Source organism: Corvus cornix, chromosome Z (genome assembly GCF_000738735.6).
Source record: "Corvus cornix cornix isolate S_Up_H32 chromosome Z, ASM73873v5, whole genome shotgun sequence".
Lineage (NCBI taxonomy): Eukaryota > Metazoa > Chordata > Aves > Passeriformes > Corvidae > Corvus > Corvus cornix.
The window spans coordinates 56,127,970-56,152,612 of NC_046357.1; the positions used below are offsets into that span (position 1 = coordinate 56,127,970).

At 42.0% G+C, this 24,643-nt stretch overlaps 1 long non-coding RNA gene across 1 annotated transcript; it reads left to right on the forward strand.

Annotated features, from left to right (window-relative positions):
- Window positions 1–213: 213 nt before the first annotated feature.
- On the forward strand, window positions 214–11,038 carry LOC104685218. Its single transcript, XR_751072.4, has 3 exons — window positions 214–9,171; window positions 9,420–9,616; window positions 10,100–11,038. It is a non-coding gene; the product is annotated as an uncharacterized LOC104685218 (long non-coding RNA).
- The last annotated feature ends 13,605 nt before the right edge of the window (window positions 11,039–24,643 follow it).

Here is a 24,643-nt window from a genome sequence, read left to right on the forward strand (position 1 = left end):
GTCGCTGCGCAGGCCCAATGGCTGGGTACCCACAAGGGTCCTGCTGGAGTAAGCACACACATGTAACCCCTACCCATGTATTGAACTTCAGTGGGCCCCTGCCAGATCCCTGTAGCTGGGTGCCTTTACATCACATGAAAAGGTTTTACTAATTTCTTCTTTGCTTCTGTAATACCACTATGAAGGTAAGCGGGTGCAGCATCACTGTCTCCAAACAAACACAAGTAATTTAACACATACAGGGTTTTTGCTAATTTCTCCTGCACATCTGGAATGTCATTGAACTTAGCTAGATATAACTTCAGCGTTTGATTAGCTCGCTCTACAATGGCCTGCCCTGTGGGTACATGAGGGATTCCGGTGACGTGTTGCACACTTCATTGCTGGCAGAACTTGCGGAGTTGCTCACTAGTATAAGCAGGACCACTGTCTGTCTTAATCTGTTCTGGTACACCCATCACGGCAAAGCAGCTGGTCAGGTGTCGTATCACATGAAGGGCTTTTTCGCCTGTCTGTGCTGTTGCCCATATAAACTTGCAAGTGTCTATGGTGACATGCACATACTTCAGTCTGCCAAACTCAGGAACATGGGTCACATCCATTTGCCATATTTCGTTCGGGCCTAAGCCTCAAGGATTAACCCCAACACCGAGACCCGGGCCATGATGGCTACATGTTGGACATGCCTGTACTATTCCCCTGGCTTCCTCCATGGTAACATCAAACTGTCTATGAAGGCCTCTGGCATTCTGGTGCAATGTGTTATGGGCTTCTCGTGCTTTTGCAAATTCACTCAACGGCACTGTCACTGAGACTAACTGGTCTGCATAAGCATTCCCTTTGCCCAGGCCCTCTGTCCATTTGTGACTCCTGATAGGTATTATAGGATAGGCACATGTTCTCTGACCAATGGCTGCTTGGAGCTGACGCAGTAGTTCAAACAGGCGTCTGTTGCTTATGTCTCTTATCCTAGCATCCTCTATTTGTTCTACTCTGGCATCTCTATGATGCCAGCAACATATAAAGAGTCTGACACTACATTGAGCTTAACAGTCAACCACCGCTTGAATGCCCAGACCACAATAGCAGCTAATTCAAGGGTCTGCAAAGAGTCTCCAGGTTCAGCCTCTAGTATCTGATGACACCATTGACCTTGAACTTGCCACGTTGCAGCTGCTTGTCGGGACTTCTTTCCGGCATTGGCGAATACTGTTACTGCTTCTCGTAGTGGTTGTTTACTTCTTTTGGGAATCTGAATCCATGTATGCTGAGCCATCCATTTCAGTACAGGGGCCTTAAGCGGTTGTACTTCAATTTGCTGGGCATTGCTTAACAGGCTGATTTGTAGAGCTTGAGAGTGTTGCAAGTACCAATCAAGCTCATCTCATTTCATTGGCAAATAAATCATTCCTGGCTCTTGCCCAGTGACTTGTATTATGCGGTTGCGGCCTTTCTGTACTAATTCTGCCACATTATCAATATTTTGTTGCAATGTTGTTTTGGGCTGTAGGCTTGTGAACATCCACTCCAGGACCCTAACTTGCTCCCCCGTTTTCTTTTTGCACTGAGTCAGTGCACCGATAAGCTGACTTGCTCCGTGGAGGACAGTAAAATCGACTGGAAGACCAGTGTCCATATGATCAACTGCTCTATCTGCAATAACAGTACTGATACGCTGGATAGTGTCGATTTGTTCTGGTGTGGGCCGAACTGGCAAAGAGGGATCAGTCCCTCTCAGCAGAGGTCTCAGCATCTCTAGGTCTTCATTACTGATACCTACAACTGGCCGTAACCACTGCAAGTCACCCATGAGCTTTTGTGCATCTCGCAGGGTCTTAAGATTGGTTTGAATTGTCAGTTTCTGTGGCTTGATCTGCACTTCGGTAATGCTCCACCCTAGGTATTTCCAAACAGGTGTACTCTGAACTTTTTCTGGTGCAACAATCAAGCCATACTGTTTTAACTGATTGGTGAGCAAGAGTTCTTGTTGGGGGGTAATTGGGTCTTGCTGAGCGACAAGGATGTCATCCATGTAATGATAAATAATAGTTTTTGGCCAATGCGTCCGAACTGGCTTCAGTGCAGCATCAACATACATTTGACACAAGGTGGGGCTGTTTTTCATTCCTTGCGGAAGCACTGTCCACTCATATTGAGATGCAGGTCCTTCCCTGTTTATAGCAGGGAGGGTGAAGGTGAAACGAGGCATGTCATTAGGATGTAACGGTATAGTAAAAAAGCAGTCTTTTAAGTCTACTATTAACAAATGCCAGTTCTCGGGCACAACTGCAGGGTTAGGAAGACCAGGTTGCAGGGCTCCCATGGCTTGCATTTGTGCATTGATGGCACGCAAATCATGCAATAGCCAATACTTCCCTGATTTCTTTTTGATCACAAAGATAGGAGTATTCCATAGACTCGTAGATGGTTGCAAATGTCCTTGGCTCAGCTGTTCATGCACTAATGCATGGGCTTGTTGCAGACATTCCCTTTTAAGCGGCCACTGCTCGATCCACACGGAGCCATTTGTGAGCCAGTGCAGAGGTATCGGGAAAGTCAATGCAGCGGCCGGTATCAAAAAGGTGTTTCAGTGGTTAATACAAAACCTAACTGGTTGAGCACATCTCTTCCTATTAAAGCATTGACTTTCTCAGGCAGAGGCATCACTGTGACTATAACAGATGCAGTGCATCCATCCAGTATAATTTGAATTCGATTTCGACTGTGTTGCACTGACGCAGTGCCTCTGACACCTTTGACTCCTCCTGCTGCATACTGAAGGGGCCAATGCGGAGGCCAGCATGTGTTGGCAACTATTGTTAAGTCTGCTCCAGAGTCTAAGAGAGCAGATAACGTCAGGGTGTCGCTGCCATGAGTGAACACAGCAGTAGCAACTGGCTGCCGAGCTAGCGGGAGGGTAAGAAGAGCAAGACTCCCAGTTGAACCAAAATTTCCTGCTCCTCACTCTGGGGCTCCCTTGGCTGCAGCTGCAGTGAGTTGAGGCAAAGGTATTAACTGAGCAATTTTACTTTGTGCTGGGATGTGGATGGGTGGAAAATGAGTTTGGACCATGATGTAAATTTGTCCTTCATAGTCTTTGTCAATTAAACCAGGTAATATAAAGAGTCCTTTCATGCTACTAGAAGAGCAACCTAACAATAGGGCTCCGTGACACTGCCCATTGATGACTAATGGCCCTTTTATGCCTGTTGGAATTTTCTGGGGCCGGTCATCAATTAAAGTCACATCTATTGCTGTTGCCAGGTCCAGGCTGAGGCTTCCCTGAGTTGCAGGCCACAGGCATTTGGCAGATTGTAGGGAGCTGCGGAGGCTGGCATTGCTACTGCTGGGGCCGCTGTCGGTGTCAGCGCGCTGCGACCCTTTGCGCTCAGTCTCCCGTTTCCTGGGTTTTTCCGGCAGGCTTCCGTGGAGTGAGTGTTGACATTGCAATTACGGCACCACACTTGTTGGACTTGACACTGTCATCTCATGTGTCCTTTGCGACCACACTGGAAGCATTTGATATCTTTGGGCTTATTACTAGACCCGCTTCTCGGTGCTTCTGCTCCTTTCAATGGGGCGAGGGCTGCAAAAGCTTGATTTTGGGTGTGCACTAGATCTTTCCCTAACTCTTTAACAGCTTCCACAAGCATTGCATGTGGCCCTACTGGCACTCGGCTCATTCTGTCTAGCATCAGCTCTACTGGTGCATCTGCTGGCAATGTAACTATTATGGATTGGGTGGCAGAGTTACAATTTTCCATTATGCACTGCCTTAACAATGCTCCTTTCATCCATTCTTGTGCATGAGAATTGTTTATAGCATTAGTAACTCTATCGACAAAGCTTGCAAATGACTCATCCCTTCCTTGCTTGATCGATAGGTAGGAGGGCTGAGGGGGTGTTGTTTTTATATAGGACATGGCTTGCCGTGCAAGTCGCATAGCTTCCAATAATCTTTCTGGCCCCACTTGTACTTGCATTTCAACTCTGGCAAACTGCCCAATTCCCATAAGCTGCTCTACTGTGACCCCATTTAAAGGATCCTGTGGATCACAGGGCATATTAGCAGAAGCATCACAAAGCCGATTCCAATGTGCCTGCCACAACATTACTTGTGACGGAGTCATAATCATTCTGACAGTAGTTTTAATATCGTCTGGGCAGAGAATCCCACTTCCCCATACATAGTTTAACATCTGCTTAGCTGGTTCACTGTGCAGCCCTGACTCATTGACTGTGCCTCGTAGCTGAGTTAACAACTTCCAGTCCACGGGATTATACTCTCCTGCTATACCTTCTCCATCCATCTGATAAATTACAGGGAAAACTAACGGATCTCCGATAGATTCTACGAGTTCATAGTCTTTATGCTCAAGAGCTGCTTTTGCTATGTTCCTGCAATTAACTCGATTAACTTGTGTACTTGGGATTTGGCATGCCTTAATTTTTTCTTTGCTATTAATGCTGTTAGTAGGGACAAGACTTTTACAGTATCTGGTTGCTTCCTGCTCTAGTTCTTCACTTTCTGATAGCTCACTTTCTTCCTCCAAGGTTTAGACCCTTTCCCTGTTGTTCCCCCTGACATCTCAGCCTTCTCTGTAGGAGGTCGAACAACTATAGTATTCATTGTTGGAGACACGGGGACATAATCACTTCCTAATGACATCATACCAGGTGGGGGGTCTTTTCCTTCTAGGTGGGCAGTTGCAACTGCTGCTACCTGTTTTTCAACATGATACTGCTTGAGGCAATTAGTTACTGCTCTCCATGGCTTCATTAACTTTTTAGCTTCTTTATTGTTGTCTATAACTAGATTCCATAAACAAGCACCATATTCTTGCCACTGGTGTTCGTGGAACAGCAATCTTGGGTCCTTAAAGAACCCTTGCTTTTTCCCGAACACCACTAACCCATTTAAATCCTTACAAAGGTTTATCTCTTTAACTCCCTGCTTTTCTAAAAAGCATAAAAATAAACCAAGGGCCACCTCTGTTTCCATACCTGTGTCCTAACGCTTTCCCTGTCGACAGGAGTTGTGCAGCCTTTTCAGGTTAGCCCTTGTCAGCCGGACGACGGACCCCCCTGTAGGTCAGTCCAGGCACAGATCAGACGCTTGCCTGCAGCTGCCAATCTTCTGCCCTCCGGTCTCTGCTACCGGTGCTTCTCCTGTCTCTCGCTTCAGTCAGTGAGAATGAGATAAGAGCTATCCCTGTTCAGGCGCCATCTTGTTGACTCCGGCGAGGGAAGACATGCAGACAATCAGTGTGATTGATAATGCAAGCTTCAGTTTATTGAAATCAAGACTCTGCTTTTATACACTCAAATATGCATACTTGTCACTTCTCTATTGACGCTGGGTAAAAAGCTACATTTTGCACGTACTGCTAATGTTGCGATTTGGGAAATCAGGATTCTTCCTCATCTCTCATGGTCAGTACATCTTGTCAGCACGTCCTGTTGTTTATCTATAACAGGATTGTCAAGAACACTGTGTTTGTGTCCTTGCCTTCTTTCTTTATTCTCATGATTTCTGTTCTCACGATTTCCTTTTTCTGCAGCTAGCAAAAGGCCTGCTTATATCAAGCTAAAAAGGTGTTTGCTTGTACAGCTCTTCCAGGGACCCATGTCCCTGATCCCAACCATTCCTCAACAAATCATAGCAGCTCATGTGTGGAAAGTAAGAAACCCATAAGAACTAAGTGAACTTACCACAAAGGTTCCCACAGTTTCCAGTATGAAACACTCTAATCCCAGTGACAAAATCGGAGTGGAGATAAGGTGTCAGCAATTACTCCAGAAGTAAAATACAATTACTCCAGAAGTAAAATACATCCTTAGAAGTGTTTTCCTTGTCTGATGCTTGTGCATTGCTTGCTGAAGGGGGTAGGTGGGTGACCAGTGAAGCTTGGCTGCAGGGTGAGCCCTGAGTGACTTGTTCAGGGGCCGCCTGTGCTGGCACCCCACCTCCAGCCCATGCAGGGTGATGGCATGCTGCCTGGTGCTGGCCCTTCAGGGGTGGCTATCACTCCACCAGTATATGCTACCAAGAATCCAACATGCTCCAGCATCCAGATCATCAACGAAATAATGGTTTTCTTCACTTGTATGTAAGCAAGACTAGAAAAACAGAGAACTGCTCATCTAGTAAAATGGTAGAATTTTACCAGTGCTTTGGTTTTTTTTGCAGATTGTTTTTTTAGAAAAGCAATGAAGCCTGTGTGGCATTCGACTGTATTTAATTAACCTGGTCTTTTTTATCTCATTTCTGCCATTCTACATGCATTATTCTATACAAAAACTTCCCCTACAAGCCAAAACATGTTCCTGTGTCAGGTAACTAGTTCGCATTCCCTCCTATGGAATAACATCAAAAGGAAAGCATGAAAACTGTTGTGAGAAGGTAGGACTTGTCTGCACAGCTCTGTGGCAAAGCCCCTCAACCCAAACCCTGCCACATTTTACTCATTTTGGTACACAGACCATATTCCTCTTTTCCAGACATGGATGTATGTGAAGTTTTTCTATTGCTAGAGGAAGAGTACAGAGAGGGAGTGTCCACAGCAGCCTCTCTAGACCATCACCTCACAGAAATTTTCAAAACTTAGAGAGATTTCTACAGGTAAATTTTCCAGCTTTTAGATTATTTATAAGTAGCGCAAAGCAGATGCTTTGTAAAGAAAAAAAAAAAAGAAAAACTGATCGTCAATATTTTTATGAAGATTTTTGTCACACTTCCCTGTCACCACCCCCTCCCAGGGGCTACAAAGGGCATAGTGCCAGCCGTGGTACCCCATGCTCCTCTCACTGATGTGGAAGGCAGGTCATGGGTTGAATGAAACTACTCTTGCTGGAGAGTTTTCCTGAAATCATACAAAATTGCTATGGGAGTTTCAGAAATCATTTTGGTGTTTTCATCTGTGTGATGTCTATCCTTGTTGCCCATGCTATTTTGTGTTAAATTGAATCCTACTGACCCACAGCATAATTTCAGAGTATTGTTGAAGAAGGAATTCTTCTTTGTGTTCATATTCTTGGGTCTTTTCTTTACAACTAAATTGTTGTGAATATATATTTTGTAAGAATATCTGTGATTTGTTTAGAACTGAAGACAGCTTAAAACCTTGTCTGGCATTATTTGTGATTTTTTCTTTTGGGGGTGTGAAAGCCCTACCACTGCAAACTTTTCCTATCAAACCTCACAGGATTATGGTTGCAACAACTAACATAAACTACTGTGCATTTTGCCACAATCACGCTGCAGTTAAAAACTTTTTTTTTTTTTTAACACTTGGTAAAAATGTTGCTTTGGCCAAAGGAAGGAAAAGTTTCTAGCAGTTGTGCAGTCTGCTGACACCCACAGGGGAGACATCTCATACAGCCCTTGATTGCCCAATTGATGAAATGAAGCCTTCATTCTCAATGGAAAATTGCAAAATAATGAAAAGTATTAATGCGCTCAGCTCTGGCAGCCACGTATCCCCTGGCTGAATACTTTCAAGCCATTGCCAGGAGCGGGTGATTCTGACATGACAGACCTTTCCCATTAACTTCCCCAAGCTGCACTTTTACCAAAACAAAAAGTCTCCCATGGCCTGGAGATGCCAGCACAGCTCACTTTAGTTCACACAGTGTTTGGTGCTCTGCCAGGCAGCTCTCTACAAGCTCTCTCCTCTCTGTGGAAAGGAGCTGCTATACCTGCAAAAAGCCCAGGGTTTTTCCCAGGCAAGCTCATTGTATCTGTCTTGACAAACACAGCAGAAAAGGGCTGTTTGGGAAGCCCCAGGTGCTCTGATTGAAGCAAAAGAGTAAAGCAACAGTTGAAAAATCCTTGCAGAAATGTATTGATTTAGATTCAGGGTGGTTTGGATTAACAATTGAAACTTCCATAAAATCAAATTACCCTGGTTTTGCAAAGACATCTCTTGCTAGCAAAAAAAAAGGAAAAAAACAAGCACATCCACTCTCCCCTTATTAATTTAATCAGTAACCATAGTGGTAGTTTTCTGAAAAAGTGGTTGTTACTTTTGATTAAATCATAATAAAGTTGGTGATTTTTTAAAACAGCATTTGAATTTTTGCAGTTTCTTTTGGAATCATATAGGCTGTGCTATTTATTATTAGGAGATTGACTAAAAATATCTATACTTCTGTTACAAATTTAAATATACAGGGAACTGTATTTATTATCCTAATACAATGTATATTAAAAAAAAAGTGTGTTTATTTTGTGTCTGAAGTATTTAAGTATCTTCCTGGCATCTTTGCTAAAGTGCTTTGGAGGTATCTGTTCCAAAATGCTGCAAAATGTTGTAATTAGATATAAAGTGAAAGCAAATTGGAAATATATGTAAAATTATAATTTAACTATATTAGTCTACCACAATTGAAGTGGACTACGGAAAGAAAGGAACAGGACAGCTTCTGGGTTTATAATCACTTAGGGGTAAAACACAGAAGAAAAAAGAAAAAAAAATGCAAAATGTCTTTACATCTGTATTTCATACTGAATTTAATAAATCACAGTTTGGGGAGAAAAATGCAGGGATTTGCGTCACAGTTTTTCTCATTGAACTAAGTCATTTTTACAATGCAGCCATTGCATAGCAGGTCCTCTTATCACAGTAACAATGCAAACACTGGAATAATTGCAATCTATAAACCATTCTGGATTTCTAAACAGAAATATGAAAAACAAATCAGTAATTCAAACATTATTTAGTATGGATATGCAATACATGCAACTAAGTGGCGCACTGTGCTGGGTGGGGGTGATAGCTATTAGTATTGAATTATTCAGGCCTTTTATTCTCCAAACTATTTTAGTCTGCTTGAGTAAAAAACTTTCTGTAGAGCAAACTAAAAGCTGCTATTTTGATATTTACAACCATTAATGTTATGCCTCACATTAAAAAAATTTAGTTTACAGCTCCTTCAGCTTCAAGTGATTTGAAGGGGGAGACGAGTGACAGCATCTGCTTTAAAACAAATAATAATAACATTTTGATGATTTCTCTGTCAGGTCTATACTGACAGGGCTTTTCCGACCCGACCCGTCCTGGTGAGGAAGGATGTTCCCGAGCTTCTGGGAGGCTGTAGCAAAACGAGAGAGCGACTTCACGGCATACTTGCTCCTCCGCCCTCCTCCTCCTTGCCTCCTGCTTTCCTTCGGTAGTTGTTTTTTTTTATTACTTTTTTTCTTTTTAGATTTTTTTCTGTTGCGGTTTTTTTGTTTGTTGGTTTTCTTTGTTCCTTTCCCTTTTATTGGGTTTGGGGAGAGGGGGTGGAGTTTTTTACGTTTTTCTTTTTGCCGTTTGTTTGGGAAGAGGGATGGTTGTTTTGACGGCGTGTTGTGGAGGGGTTTTGTTTGTTGGTTGGTTTGTTTTATTAAATTTTTAAAATTTTGTTTCAAATGACAGTTCTCAGCTGCTGAAGAAGTGGCCGGGAAGCCTCGGGGTGGCAGATCCTCGAGAGAACCTCCCCACCCCTTTCTCGAAGGACTGCAGCCGCCCTGGGCAGGCGCTCCCCTCCTCAAGGACATGCCAAATGCTTCTCCTATCCGCAGTTTCTGGAGCGTTCGCACAGTTTTGAGGACCAGCAGAGCTCCGGGAAGGCGGTGTGTGTGTGCATGGGTGCGATGCTGTGCATGCTCCCTCCAGCGCCCCTTCCGCCCCCTCATACCGCTCAAATTGCGCTCACGGGCTGCAACGCGCCATTTGTTTCCTTCTCAGCGTTAAAAAAAAAAAAAAAAAAAAAAAAAAAAAAAAAAAAAGGGCAAAAAAGGAAAAGAAGAAGCGGGGAGAGGAGAGAAAAAAGGGGGAGCGAAGGAAAAGGGGGAAAAACAAGAGAAAATGGGGAGGGGAAGGAGTAAAAAGGGCAGAGAAAAGGAAGGTGTTTTCTAGGCTTATTCCCTTCAGTGTGAGGGGGAGAAGGCATCCTCAGAGACAGCAAACCCTTCCCTAATTTTACCCTGTAGGGAACTGCATGGCAGAAAGAACTTTAAGGAAGGGAGGAGTGTGCCTGGTGCCCTGTGGAGGGAGGACAGGGATGATCCTGGCCATGAACAACTTTGAAATTTTCCTCTTTTTTTGCCTACCAGTCAGCATACATATCCTGGGAGCCACCCAAGGGAAGGACAGGATGGCATGGGAGGCTGGAAGGAATGCGTTAAAACCCTGTGCTTTTTCCCCTTTGCATGGAAGTAGTTGGATGTCTTTTGCACTTTTTGTCTGGTAAGTGTTGCAGGACCAATCTGGCAATAATTACTGAATTATTTGTCATCACCTGTTTTTTTCACACATCATCTTGATACCTCCTTTCTTACTTTCTGCAATGATGATCAGAGCCTGAGAATAAATCCTCTACGTCACAAATGCTTTTATGTATTTTCAGTATTTCTGGTTTGGTCTTTAAAATCATTTTGCAGTCCAATACAATGTGGAGTTGATTTTTGTTTCTTTGTTTTTAGACTAAAAACTATTTAACATGGTCTCTTCAACAAAAATATTCATTTCCATGATAGGTTATTTTTGTTATTAAATAATAATTGTACTAACATCTTTTAATGGCAAATGCAAATAATGTTTTACTACTACTGTAAAATTCATCTACACACAGATGATGAAATAATGAAAGAAAATTAGTTTAATACAATGTGTGAATGAGTGTTCAAGAAAAATAAATGTGAGATTTCATTATTTTGAAACATCGTGGGAGATAGATTTTTTTCTTTATTAGTAGTAAGTACAAAACTAGCTTCAAAAAATTTTCCTCCATATGGTTGTAAAAGTCATAGTGATAATAAGTTGCAATGATATTTTACCTTAATTGTGGCAAAAGAAATGACACTTTGTTTTGAAGGAAGAAGAACAAGTAACTGAGATAATGATACCTTGGGTTTTAACTCTTATATTTTTCAAATCCTGTACTGCCTAGTGTGTAACTGAAGTTTTGTGTGGCCTGTTAACTATGCTCTCTCATGATGGTTAGACATAACAAACTGTCATAGGTTAGCAAGCATAGTCCCGGAAGGGACGTCCTTGCTAAGGGGTGCTTACAGTTTCCTCTGGGAACTGATAGAACCTATCAGCTGGCCAGTTTGAATATGGACAATTCTCTAAGCCACTTAAAGTTGTGATCACCTCTGTGATCCACATTTAAGAATAGGCAAACTCCCCCTCCAAGCTCTCTCTCGTTTCCGGCGCTGGCACAGGTGGCTGCAGGGCCCGAGCAGGGCCCAGTGGGCCCAGCCCAGGCCCTGCTTGGGCCAGGCTGGGCCGGGCCACGGCCATCCTGAAGCCAATGGACCTGTTCCAGCCATGGAACCCCCCCCCCCCACTGCCTTGCCGTGGGCAGCCGGAGCGGCTCGGCTCTCCCCCCTCTCCACTGCGATAAGAAAAATTCAACATTCCAGCTGCAAAGCTGCAAGGCCGAGGTGAGATTAACCCTTTTTATTGCTGTGAAGAGCTGAAAACCTGAGGGAAGAGAGAGAGGAGATGCTTAAAGCTGAAATTCTGTTGTGAAGCTATGATATATCAGAGTATCCTGTTGTAATTTCATGAAGATACGGGGGGTGGAGCGTTCAACTCGTGAGCAAAAGCACCTGCGCTGAGATAGGCAGATGCTGACGCAGCTGTAATTTCATGAGAAGTTTGGACAGGGAGAGATGAACCAGATGAGGACTTTTGCTCCAAACGGGAAAGGAGAAAACCTCAGTCCCTAGAGATGAACCAGATGAGGACTTTTGCTCCAAATGGGAAAGGAGAAAACCTCAGTTCCTAGAGATGCTCCCAGAGATAGTCCTAAAGATGAAGATGATGAAGACCCTTTGCTCCCAGGGAAGGAGAAGGGCCTCTGTTTTTGTTTCTGAACGGCTCAACCTTAAAATTGTACCCCAAAAAACTTCAAGAGTGGACCCTCGAAAGCAGTTGCGGGAAAAGCTGCAAGTCGGGGGAAAGGACTCACACGCAGGCAGAGAGACTCCTCTTCCTAAATGGACTGAACAATATTTGGAAGTGGGCGGCTGTCTCGTTGTGATAATGTTTTCATAGCATGAGCAAGAAGAGACTTCTCTTTCTAAATGGACTGAACAAGGTTATTATGGAAGTGGTAAACAGACTGAACATCTTAAGGGTTGTCTTTGAACATTGTCAGTGGGAGAAGGGAGGAAGGTGGGGGGAGGAGGAGAGTTCTGAAGGTGGTATAATTTTTTTTTCTTCTTTTACGTCTGTTAATAAACTTCTTTATATTCTTTCAAGTTTGGTGCCTGTTTTGCATTTCTCCTAATTCTTATCTCACAGCAGATAAACAGTAATGAGTATTTTGGACCAAACCACTACACTAAATTGGTGTTTCCGCCCGGTTACAAACCGAACCCGCGACACAAACCTGTCTAGGTTTGCTCTTCAAGGACACCAGGCCCCAAAATGTGTAAACTAAAGCCTTGAGATGAGGGGCAAACTTGGGGTAATTACATCCTTAACTGAATTCACAATTGGAGAATTAACCCTGATATGCAAATGGACCAAACTTATAAAAGTGTGAAGAACCCGTGACCCAGGGTCCATCTTGGGTGTAGCCTTTTGACTGCCCAGGGTGTGCCTTTGAAGGCCCTTCAAATGAATATCTGCTTTTATTATCTTATGTTTTTCTAGCCTCTGTTTTTTAGGTGGCCACCTCAAGGCATCAGTATCAGTCTTCTCTCCACCTTCTCTCCACCTTCAGACTCTTCTCTAAATCCCTTCATTCTCAAATATGTTTAGTGATTTCAAGGTTCAAATATTTGAGCAGAATGGCAAAGATGCAGGAAGACCATGAAACGGTCTTGTTTTAATAATTCTTTTTTCAGGATCACCAAGGCAAGCTCCACAACATATGTCCTGCTTGTGTGCCCTCACTACCAGCACTATCACAAAATGACAGGATTTCTCCATCATGGTTTCATGAAACTTAATTATCATTCATCTCATTGAGATGATTTACAGACTGGAAGATTACAGTTTTATCTCTAGGTAAGGCAAGCTGTTAAAAAATGCCTTTTTGAGATAGGATCCATTTTCAGGGGCCATGTCTTACTGAGATTTTGTTGAGCTTTGAAAATTTGGCTTGAGCTCCTGGAAGGAGGAAGCAAGGCTTGAGCTAACTTTTAGTGATTTAGAGAAGTGTGCGTGTGCTGAGACCTTTCCATCACATTTTTCAGAGACACATAAACTCTAAAAGATACGTGAAAAATTGTTAGACATTAAAAGAAAAATAAATCTGAGTGAGGAAGGAAACTATCTTCCATCTCCACAAGGAATTACTATTTTTAAATAGCCTGCCTGTGGGTTAGGAGAGATAGTGTGACTGTATAACTATAACATAGTATTGATAGAATTCAGTTAATATTTGAGTTGTGGACTTGCTGTCATTGGCTTTTTTAATAAAAAAATGAGATTAACTATCAGGACTTGCATCTAAAACCAAAAAATACTGAACAAATTAGATGTCTCAAAATACGCTTTCCCAATGTATTTTTTAAGACTTGAATGATGTTCAGAGATACATTGCATCTCTCTCACATGGAAGTCTTTGCATGAATTGAAGACACTTGAGTTAATGGGAACATATTGTTTGGCATATGCTCATCACAATTTTCCCAATAATTCTTGAAGTTTTTTTGGGCAGGGATTCAGCACTATTTGATACTGGATATTACATTTTCAGCAGTGCACAGTTTTCCTCAGAAAAATGTGAAAGGATGAGAGAAGAATGTTTTACAAGACTTCCATCTTACGGGAATGATCCCATTCATCATTAAGTCCATCATCCTGGTATTGAACCATGTTTAAGTTGATGTAGTGCCATGAATGCTTCTATCAAGCATTAAGACAGTTGGGGTTTTGTTTTGGTTTGTTTCCTCCATGATTCCTATAAAGTAATCCATCCATGTAAAATTTCTGAGATTATCTTCACATTTCTGCTCTAAGTTTATTTTTGCTTGATTTTTACTCACTATATTCTGTTCAAATTCATTTGTGGCTTTTTTCATCCTTTTTCCCCTTGCCCAAATATTTCCACATGGTAACGATATTCTCTTATGGTTTTTGAAGGCCAAAATGTCTCTTTAAAGGCATTCCTTTGGGGCCTTAATACATTCTTGCCCCCTGGAAGCAGAACACATGGTATGTGATGTAAACCAGCAGAAATGGTGAAGCACCTGAAGTGTTTCTGTATAACGCATGCACAGCAGATCTTCTGGAAGCCTCGGTATGACAAGCGTGACACTCCACATCACTCTGCAGAAAGTAAAATTAGATTTCAGTGTTTTATGTTTTATGAAACTCAGTATCTCAGAGTCCTCAGATAACCATGAGGGTACCCAAACCAGAGAGAAGTAACATCACAGCATGTAAAAGAAGCCACTTCTGCACATGAATTGACATTTCAGGTTTGGATTTATAGACAGTAAACATGATGCTAAGGAATTTTAAGCCTTTACCTCTAACCTGCACTACACCAGCAGGGCAACTTTTTTTGTTGTTGTTGTTGCAATGCCACAGCAATGAAATAAGGAAAGTCAAGGCCTATAACAAGCATGGGAAGTCCCAGAACTAGATTGATTCAGCAGTACCTGACCAAACCAGAAGATGAGCTGAGGAAATATAATTCGTCTCAGGAATTAAATGTAGAGGCTTCTTTAGTTTGTGTAAAATTTTCTGTGCCATTTGAAATGGTACTTGGAGAAAAAGTAGGCTGGTTTTCAATTTTAACATTTAAATACAACTCTGGTTTGCTTTCTTAAATGCAAACAAGCATTCCAAGTGAATAACATTTAAAAACAAGCACATTTCTCTATTAACTCTAATACCAACTCAAGAATAGGGATATCAATGCCTACACTGTTGTATTTCTAGCATTAAAAATTTCAGCAGTTATAAAAACATAGGTCACTTCATGTTATCTTCTAAATGCTCAACATTATTGCATCCGAATCCAACAGGATAAATGTAGAAGTGATGTTCAAGTCTTGTTATGCTGTAGGCTGTTCCAGGTCTGATATCCAAACACAGTAAAAATAGCAAGACTCACTGAAGGTTTTTTGTATGTATGTGGCTCCTTTGAACTTCCATCTTTATTCTGCTATGACTGAAGTGAGTGCTTGTGGGAGATGGCTGCAGTTTGCCCACCATGCCCATCTTCCCAAACAGAACCTCTGCCTCGCCTCAACAGGAGTCTTTCCTAAAATCCCCCTCTCCTGTAGTGGGCCTGGCTCCAAGCCCTCACTACTGCCCATTTTCTTCCCCTTTGAGTGCTCTCTGCCATGATGGATGGTGCCAAGGTCTCTGCCCTCCAGTGGGGATGATGCCAACTGTTTCAGATTAGTGGGCAGTGATATTTGCTCAGAAGAGTTAGAGAGATATACGCTCATGGTTTAACAATCTTTTGCCCCCCTCATGGGAGCTCCATTGGCTCTACTTTTCAGCAATCTGCTGCACAGCTGGGAAGAGACAGTACTCAATCTGCCTTTGTCACTGCTCTACTGGTAGATTGCGACGAGAAGGGATTAGAGCAGGAAAGAAAAAATAAGATGAACACAAGCCCTCATGAGGTCCTGAGGAATATCAAAATGATGAAGAACACCAGGGACTGCTGCTACTGTGGTGATGAAAACAGTAGGTTTTTTGCAGCTCTGAGTATTCCTGACCCTATTCCTTGCTGTGCATAGGAGCTTGTCTTCCCTTCCAACATTGCTCCCCCTCTGCTGTGAGTATCACCTTTTCTCCTTCCAGCCCTATCTTCTCTCTGGCCAGACCTTTCCACTTCTTCTGTCTTATCTACTCAGATATTTCTAATCTGCAAAAGCTCGTTTCCACCTTCTTGCTTAAAATCTCCATCTCTGTCCCCAGATCTCTCTGAGGGTTTAGAATTTCAAGGCAAACTCAGTCCCATGTCTCAACTGAAAATCTCCATTTAAAACCTTCTTGTAGTCTGGGTGAGATGCTGCATTTCTTTACTCCTTGTGGACCTGAAGTCATGCATTACTTGCCAATATAGTAGATTTCTATGCTGAAAAGGATTATCTGGCCACTGCTCTCACAGCTATCAGTAGCTTGCAGTAGGAGGTCAAATATGAATTACAGAATTATGGAATGGTTTGGGTTGAAAGGGACCTTAAAGATCATCTAGTTCAAATCCCCCTGCCATAGGCACCTTCAACTAGACCACGTTGCTCAGGTCCCCATCCAGCCTGGCCTGGAACATTTCTGGGGATTGTTCTGCTTAGTTTGGAAGGGGATCTCTGGTGTAACATGTAGACGGGCACTGGGAAATATGACTGGATAAGGAAGGACAGAGCATCTCTTAATACACAAATCTGTCTGATCTCTCTAGCCTCTGCTCTCCGTGGTGCTCAGTCTTCTTCAGCAGTGGTGTAGCCATAGGTCCATTTGTCTGGAACATAACCCATGGACAACCCTTTCACTGTCCTTGTGGGGGAAGGCTGGCAGGTACCTCTGCCTTCCTTCTCATCGTGCAGACATCACATTTTGTCTTAGTACAACAGGATCACAGTTCATAAGCTTGATGAAACTACCTTATCTTGAAGAGAGCATCCAAGGAAAGGCTATGTTTATAAGGGAGTTCCCACCACTCCCCTTCCCCATGCCTGTCTCTCACTGAAGATCCATTATTAGTCCTATAGAAAGGTGCAAGCAGAATCAATCATACAGCTTGCATAACATCTGACTGTAAATTATGACATTACCTATGAATAGGAGAATGATGACAATAACAATGATAATAAAGCTCAAAACACAACACCAGTTGAGAGCTGAGAGCCTCCAACAGACCTGTCAGATTTGTTTCCATCATTAAAGGGTGTCTTATGTCCCCCCCCCCAAGTTCACTGGGGCTGTCAGGAGCTTCTGAATGACCAACTAATGGGACTGAGAGTACCAGCTGTCCATTGGCTTGGAGATGCAGGGCTGGGACAGAAGTTTCTGGGGTGCAGAAGCTGCAAGCATCCTCCCACACGAAGGCACGCCAGTGAACTGTCCCACCTCTGCCCTCTGTAAGTCACAACCAGGAGTATACCACTGCCACTGAGATGAAAGGCACCTTTCCTCTGGCTTTTCCACTAAAAAATTACCTTGGTGCCACATTCCATTTTATGCCAAAACCTATTCTATTTTTCAGAATTGAGAAAGATGGAAGTACATCATTGCTTCTGCATTCCTGGTGTTGGAGGTAGCCTAGCAACTCCTACTGCTATGTGGGATACCATGGCACATGATCCTGGTGCACATTCATCCTAATAACCCAGTGGTGAAGCATTCCACTTGCAGATGGTTTAGCTAAACTCACAGTTGTCATCTCCTTCTAATTTCAGCAATGATAAAGCTCCCTCCCTCCCCATTTATGCCAAAATGGGATAAAGCTCAAGCCCTCAGCATATCCATGGGAAAAAAAGAAAAATAAAAGAAAGAAAAAGAAAAATAAAAAAAAGAGAAATAGAAAAAGAAAAAATGGCCATAAATTATTTTATTATCTTTCTTTTGGGCAGCCCTCATTGTCCAATAGCTTTCAGTGTTCACTGGAGATGAAAAGTTGAAGTTAATTGCATGGGATTTGTAGCCTGCAGCACCTTGTGCACTTGTGGACTGGAAACACAAGACTATGTTCAAAAGCAAATTTTCACACCATGCAAAATTTTGCAGGCCCTTTCTTTCTTACTTCACAGAGTCATAGAATCATAGAATGGTTTGGGTTTTAAGGGACCTTACCAGTTATTTAGTTCCAGTCCCCTGCCATGGACAGAATTCAGTGGCACTGAGTATTTTTTTTAACTGAAACTGGCCTAATTTCGTTAATTTAAAATTTGAATTAAATATTTTCTCCTAGTTTGTTTTATATTGTTTTGCTTTTCCCATTGCCCTATGGTCTCTCTCCCCCCACACCCCTTTTTTTAAATTTGGTTTGTTTTCCCAGGGAAGTGAGTGAAAAACACAGAAAATAAATCTGAAGTAACAAAAACACCACACCAAGGTCGTTTGGTGAAATATCAGAAGCTTCAGTGAATTTGTCCAGCACTTTTGGAACTGGAAACAGTCCTTTGAACATTGTCGTATATGTAACAACATGTAACAAATATGTGTTGTATTTATTTTTACTGAAAAAGAAAGTGGATTTTGTTTGAATAGAGAGTTTTTAATTGCTGATGTGTCTTTCTACATGTCAATATTCTACAAGAAAAGAAAATGTTTTCTTTTATAATGGGAATTGTTGCCAGTGCCATTCCCACAAATCTCTCTTTTCAGATTCACAACAGTATTGTGATATTAGATGCACTGTCTCTGCCATGCAAAATTAATCTAAGTTTACTAGTATAGAGGTAAAACACAGCTGACCCAGATTCTTTATTTACTTGGTTCTAACAGATTGAAAAGAACCTTAAATTGTGAATAAGCAAATTTTATTTTCTTACTTTTTACACAGGCAAAATTGGGTAAGACTTCATGTAGAAGAATTAGTCTAAATAGCTCCTTTTTCTCATCTCATGCTTACTGTTTAAAATCATGTTTTACACATTTCTCTTTTCTAAAATCCTGTGCACATTTGGATAATAAAAATTCACTAAATAATCGTCTCCTAGCTTGATTTCTCAATTACTGTAATTTGGGCTGACTAACAAATGATTCCTTTCATTAAGCCTGTTGCCACTGACTGGCTGACAAGATGGTAAATATTACTGCTAATGCAGTATACCATGGTGATATTAGGAGGCTAACAACACTGAAAAGCACAAACACAATGTACAGTATGTCTGGCACCTGGCCAAGAGGCAGTCTCAGTCCTGAAATCAATCACATCAGAAAAAAAAAAAAAAGGGGGAAAAAGAAGAAGAAGAACATATTTGGCTTTGAAAGTTCCTGAGTATTTTAGGAGGTGGGGATTCCCATGATGATCCTTTCAGAAACATCTGATGTCTACCATACCTCATCATAAGAAAAGCAGTGTTTGTGTTTTGCATCAAAGTACTGCAGAAATACAAATGGGAATAAAGCCAAGGCCACCTATGGTATGAGGTTCCTTGTTAGGGCATCTGCCAGTTGATCAGAGGGTGGCTGCTGCTGAAGCAATGGGATGAGGTGTAGTATGCTGAGCAAAGCTGAATGGGGATGAGCAGCTCTACTCTAGTAAGCAGTAGTGTGGATTTCAAGGCAAGCGAAATCTGACAGCTAAAAAAAAAAAAAAAAATCCGTAATTTCAGGCAGGTATATGAATGAGTTCCCACCCAAACAAAGATTGCTGCAATGAGCTGGGTTTGCACCTGGCCAGTTGGCAGTGCCTGAGGATTGCTGGCTGTTACAACAAAATGCAGGATAAACTCGTGTTGGGTGGGGCTGTGATGCAAACACCCTCACTGCACATATTTCTCTCGGTGAGATCCCAGAGAGATTATTTCTATTGCTGGAGACAAGTCACTTCCAACACTTGCACAAAGCATTTAATTTCTTTCTTCTCATGATCACTGAGTATCGATTTCCCTGTGGTTTGTAAAAGGCTTTGCAAGTAACTCTCCAGCATTTTATTTCTCATCAAGTGCTGCTTTAGGAAGAGAGGAAATCATTCCTTGAAAAGGCAAATTTCAATACAAGGCCTCATATTTCTTTTCACTTTCATTCAATTTTATTTTTTGAACACTCAGCAAAATATAAAAAAGACAGTCTTAGGGAGAGAAACAGTTAGGACCTATTTTCAAAACTTGTGGTAGGAAAAGACCGGGAGTGCCTGACAGGTAGGTATATTTTTCCAACCCATTAATTTGTTTGAGATGAATATGATGATTGGATTGGTGCTTCTGTGCCTCCAAACCTGGATAGTGAGCTCCCTGATGCTGGGTAATGAGCCATCGCAGGGCTGACACTGTTATGCTACACACCACAATTTTTACAGTAAAGAGTAAGAAATATTAAGAAATTTCTCCTCCAAAAGGAGTGACTTTCCTCCTGCTCAATTTGGATACTGCTATGAATGGATGATGTGGGTTTAAATCAGCTCCTCTCTGTTGTCCAGGCCTCTGGCAGCAGGCAGTCACATTACTGAAGTGGCCAGCACCCCAATACCCACTCTCATTTGCAAGTTCTTTAATAATGGCTGATTCAGTCAATTACAGAATGATTTATTTATTTAATAGACACAAAACTAACAGACATAAGACTTAAAACAGACTATTACTACACAGGAACAAGACAAAAGGGAATGATAGTATATAGACGCGGGGTTAAAGGTACCAATATATTTACAGCCAGCTAAGAAATATTATAACTTAGGATCTGTCTTGGTTTGAAAGGAAAGGAAGGCAGGAGTCTCCCTTGAAATGAAAAAAACTTGCAACCCCCTTCCCTCTGAATTATTGTAATTTTGAAAATCAAGGGGCTTTCAGGCAAAGATATGAGGAACAGGAATAACAGTTCTTTACTATATCTATGTGTGTATAACAAGGCAAACAAAACAGCAATAACTATGGCAGTAACAGCAAACAATCACAAACCCAGTCCCAGCCTTCTCGGCTGTCGGGCCCTTTCCCCTCGGGTGCAGTTCCGCTCGCAGCCGGCAGGGGCGCTGGCGGCTCCCGGTGAGCAGGGCAGGTGCGATGGTTCCCCCGCGGCTGCAGGGGGCGCTCCGGAGCGAGCTCGGGGAGCACGCGGCACCAGTGCCCTGGGATCCCAGGAAGGGATGGAACAAAGGCTTCACAAACCCCTGGGCAGCCGATCCCGGTGTCCGGCCGGACCCTCGGGAACAGGAGGCTGGAACAGCAGTGATGAGCACAAATCCCGGGTGGCAGACGAGATGCATCAAACTCCGGAGCTGCAGCGGAACCCCCGGAGGTCTCAGCAGGCAGGACGAGCAGGGCTACAGAGTAGCAAAGGCTCAAAGCAATGGCGAGAGCAGGGCAGCCTCAGCCTGGCTCCCAGCAGGGCAGGGAAAGGCGGGCTTGGGAATCCCAGGGTTTCTCTGGTAGAAGGAAGGCAGCCCAAAAAGCAGAAACCTGCAGTGCTGACGAATTCCTTCCAGCCTCTCTCTCCATCCAAACGCAGAGAACTAACTGCCCACAAGCCCAGGTGAAAGAGAGTAGCCCGTTGGACTCCTCCTTCAGTGGCCATGTCTGTTGTTTCTCTAAAGGACCCAGCAATTTGTCGCCTCGGCAACATATATGGGGAATATTCCTCAAGAGAAAAAAGAAAACAGAAGGAACTCCCAAAACCCCAACAGGTTCCAATGTTTCTCACCACCAAATTGTTGAAGAGGCAGACATCGAAATCCTTTCCCTCAATTTCTGGAAAAGTAACCACGAAGATGCATCTAAGCTTTGGGAAAAAATCATCTCACATGTTCCCAAAGAGTGTGTAAGAGACTTCTGCCTCTGTGATAATTTGTGTGGGCTTTCATAGACATAAGAACCATGTCTTTTGGTCACCAGTGTTTATTTTCTTTTATTTCTTTCCACATCTGCTCTCATACCAAGATGTGTACTTGGGGCTGGGGCTCAGACTCCTGTGCGCCTGGAGGTGACCCCTTGCTGGGCTCTTTGACCCCTTGCTGGGCTGTTAATCTGGCCTGAGTTATCTCTTCCAAATGCTCCAGCCATGAGAAAGAGGAGAATGTCCTGCCACAGATACTAATCATGCTGATCCCCTTACTCGCCACTGCCAGTCTCAAGTACTGCAGCTCTCTGCACCTGGACCTGAAAGCTCTATCCATGAGAAAGCCATGGCCCGATCAGCAGCAAGTCACTCAGCGGAGGAAGTGGCGGTCCTCATTCCCAGGTCAAACACAAATTTTCTTCCTTGTTCCCTTCAGGGAGGGCTGGAGAAGCATCCATTGCCCAGCCACCCTCCTCCCACATCACAGCTTTGCTCTACTGGGACAGTGCAGGCACAAGTCCCATCCTCAAGAAAGAAAGGTAGATATCAGCTCTAGATGTATGTTTAACAATTTTTGAAATACATACCCCAGATGACTACATTAAAGTATTGTGGGAAATGGGAGACACAGGCTCCCTTCAACTAAAAAGACAGAATACATTCAGATTTTTAGCAAACCAAATATTTTTTCCCTGCAGTAGGAGATAGGCTACATGGGAAATAACATATGATGCAGTACCTTTGCAATTTGACTGGTTTAAACAATTCTGCTCACTAGAAAAAGAGTCTTCATATCTTCCAAGCCATTCAGCATTCCTGTAGAATTTCATGGATATCTTTTAGAATTATTTCATTTGGAAGGGACTTTTAAGATCATCACAGTTTTCTCTGTGTTTGAAAACTAGAGCAAATCGTAAAGACAAATATCCCTTTGTTCACTGAAAATTTGTTATGTATGACATTTTGTGGGTGGATGTGCTAGATCAGCTTCTGACATGTGAATCTTATGCAGTAAAATCTGGATCTGTTATTTGGCAACTCACAGCTGTAGTTTTCTTCTATTTCTCACTATTTCATAATGTGAAGCAGAATTGACTGGGTGCGAGACTTTACAACAACCTCACATCAGAATATTGCTATTTATTGCAGCTCATATTGGCACACAGACCAAAGAAGCACTAAGAAAAAAGAATATTTTTAAAAAATTTGTCTTAACTAAGATGGAATAGTTCTTCTCCTAAAGGAGCTTGAGGAAAAAAAAAAGTTGTGATATGTTCATACCTTTTCATATCAAATCTATAATTATTAAAGCTGTCAGTCTGAAACACATACAACCTTCTCATACTTTCTGTGTATATTTTAGAAAGACATCTAATGGGAAAATTCTGTGCAATGAAGACCTCAAAAACTGTATCCCTAGTAAGGAATTATACAACAGCTGTTGCAACATAATTCCTGTTAATTATATTACTATATTACTTCTTAGCAACACACGATGCATATTTATTGTGTACACTTTTCCAAGAAATAGAAAGAATTTCCTTGCCTAGCATCATATATATTTTGAATTAACTCCGCACAAAGGTGAGCAAGATGAGTATAAAGCCCCTGTTGAGATTTCTGGATTATTTCACAGCATTTAAAATTCAATTCCTTTGCGTTTTCTTTAGATCATCTCCTGTTCAGTCATGGTGCCTACTGAAATTGAAGCCACCTGTTCCCTAAACTAAAGAGAAGCATGGCAACAAGTATGGGTAAGTTTTGTGGGCATAACACAACTATAGTATCACAGCACACATCTCTCTGTCTTGATTCAGGCTTTAGACAATGCCCCTTTCTGATGCATTTAACCTCAGTGCAATCCAATAGGACCACGTGGGATTCCTGTGTATTACTTGGAAATACTTAAATAATTTTCTTCCAAAGAAAAAGTCAGGAAAAATAACATCTCATGCAAAGTGAAAATTTCAGAAGCCTGGAAAAAAATTTGTATTTATAAACCATCGTCACATTTTCATCTCTTTTCCCCAAACTGGACACTTTCAGCAAGGATCATGTGAGGTGTTAACTGGTTGACCTTTCACTTCCATTAGGATATGTGTACCCAAGACATTGGAAGGCTCTGTCCTGCTTTAGTTCAGAGTTCTAAGTCAGACCTTCATCTTTCTAAATCATTATAAAATACTTACACATTGTATTTCAAAATATGAATGCCTAACATGTAGAGTGAATGTAAGAGAGAATTTTCTTCTGTTAAAATCAGAAAAAGTTTTGTAATTGATTGCCATAGAATCTGACCTTGGATATTTAAAGATGCAAATTAATACAGCTCCGAGCAACCTCACTAGGAATTCAGTGTTACAGCAAATCAGTTCATGTACTAACATGTTTTTATTTTAGCAGCTAATTTCCTGTGTTCTGAAATATGACATTTCATTCTACTTCTTGATCTACTAAGAAAGCTTTGAATCAGCTGATATGGAATAAGCTGACTCAGTAAGAATCTTAAGTCTGACCAAAGAGTACATTTTTTAAGAATGAAACCCCTTTCAGCCCAGAGACATAAAGCCATGTGAGAAAGCACACTTCCTCTCCCAACAGCTGAAGATGTGTTAGTGTTCCTCTGTATGCAGGGTCCTGACAGCAAGTGAATAAATTACTTTAAATTTTGACTGTCATATTTTCACACATGGTTAGGATTGTTACAGTAGATTTTTAATTCCCGATAATGGCAAGCAAATACACAAAACAATAGCAAATTTGTTGAATTTGACTTCGAGAATGTTTTTATAGCTAAATCCATGTCCTCTTTTTCAAGCAAGGATTATTAATACCTTCAAAGTTCTTCATGCATTTCTACATACATTCCTAGGTACTTTTCTAAATGCCAGAGACTCTCATGTGAAGCACAAATCCAGTTAAACTGAGCTTCATAAGAAGTAGCTGGTCAATCTTTTTGTTGATGCTTTTGTCATTTGCTTCACCTTCCCTTTGTTGTTTCAGCAAACCATTATGAAATCCTCACACCAGACTGACCAAAGCCCGAGCCTAATTTTACAGCTCTGTCTTAAATTGGTACAGGAATCTTCTTAAAACAGCAGGTTGGAAAGTAAAAATAAATTTGAGCATAACCCAAATCCTAATTCTGAAATTTTTATTTGCCCACAGTTGAAGTACCTGAGTTCCAACTAAAAGAGCACCAGATTTTAACACCATTATCTCAATAATGAGATTGA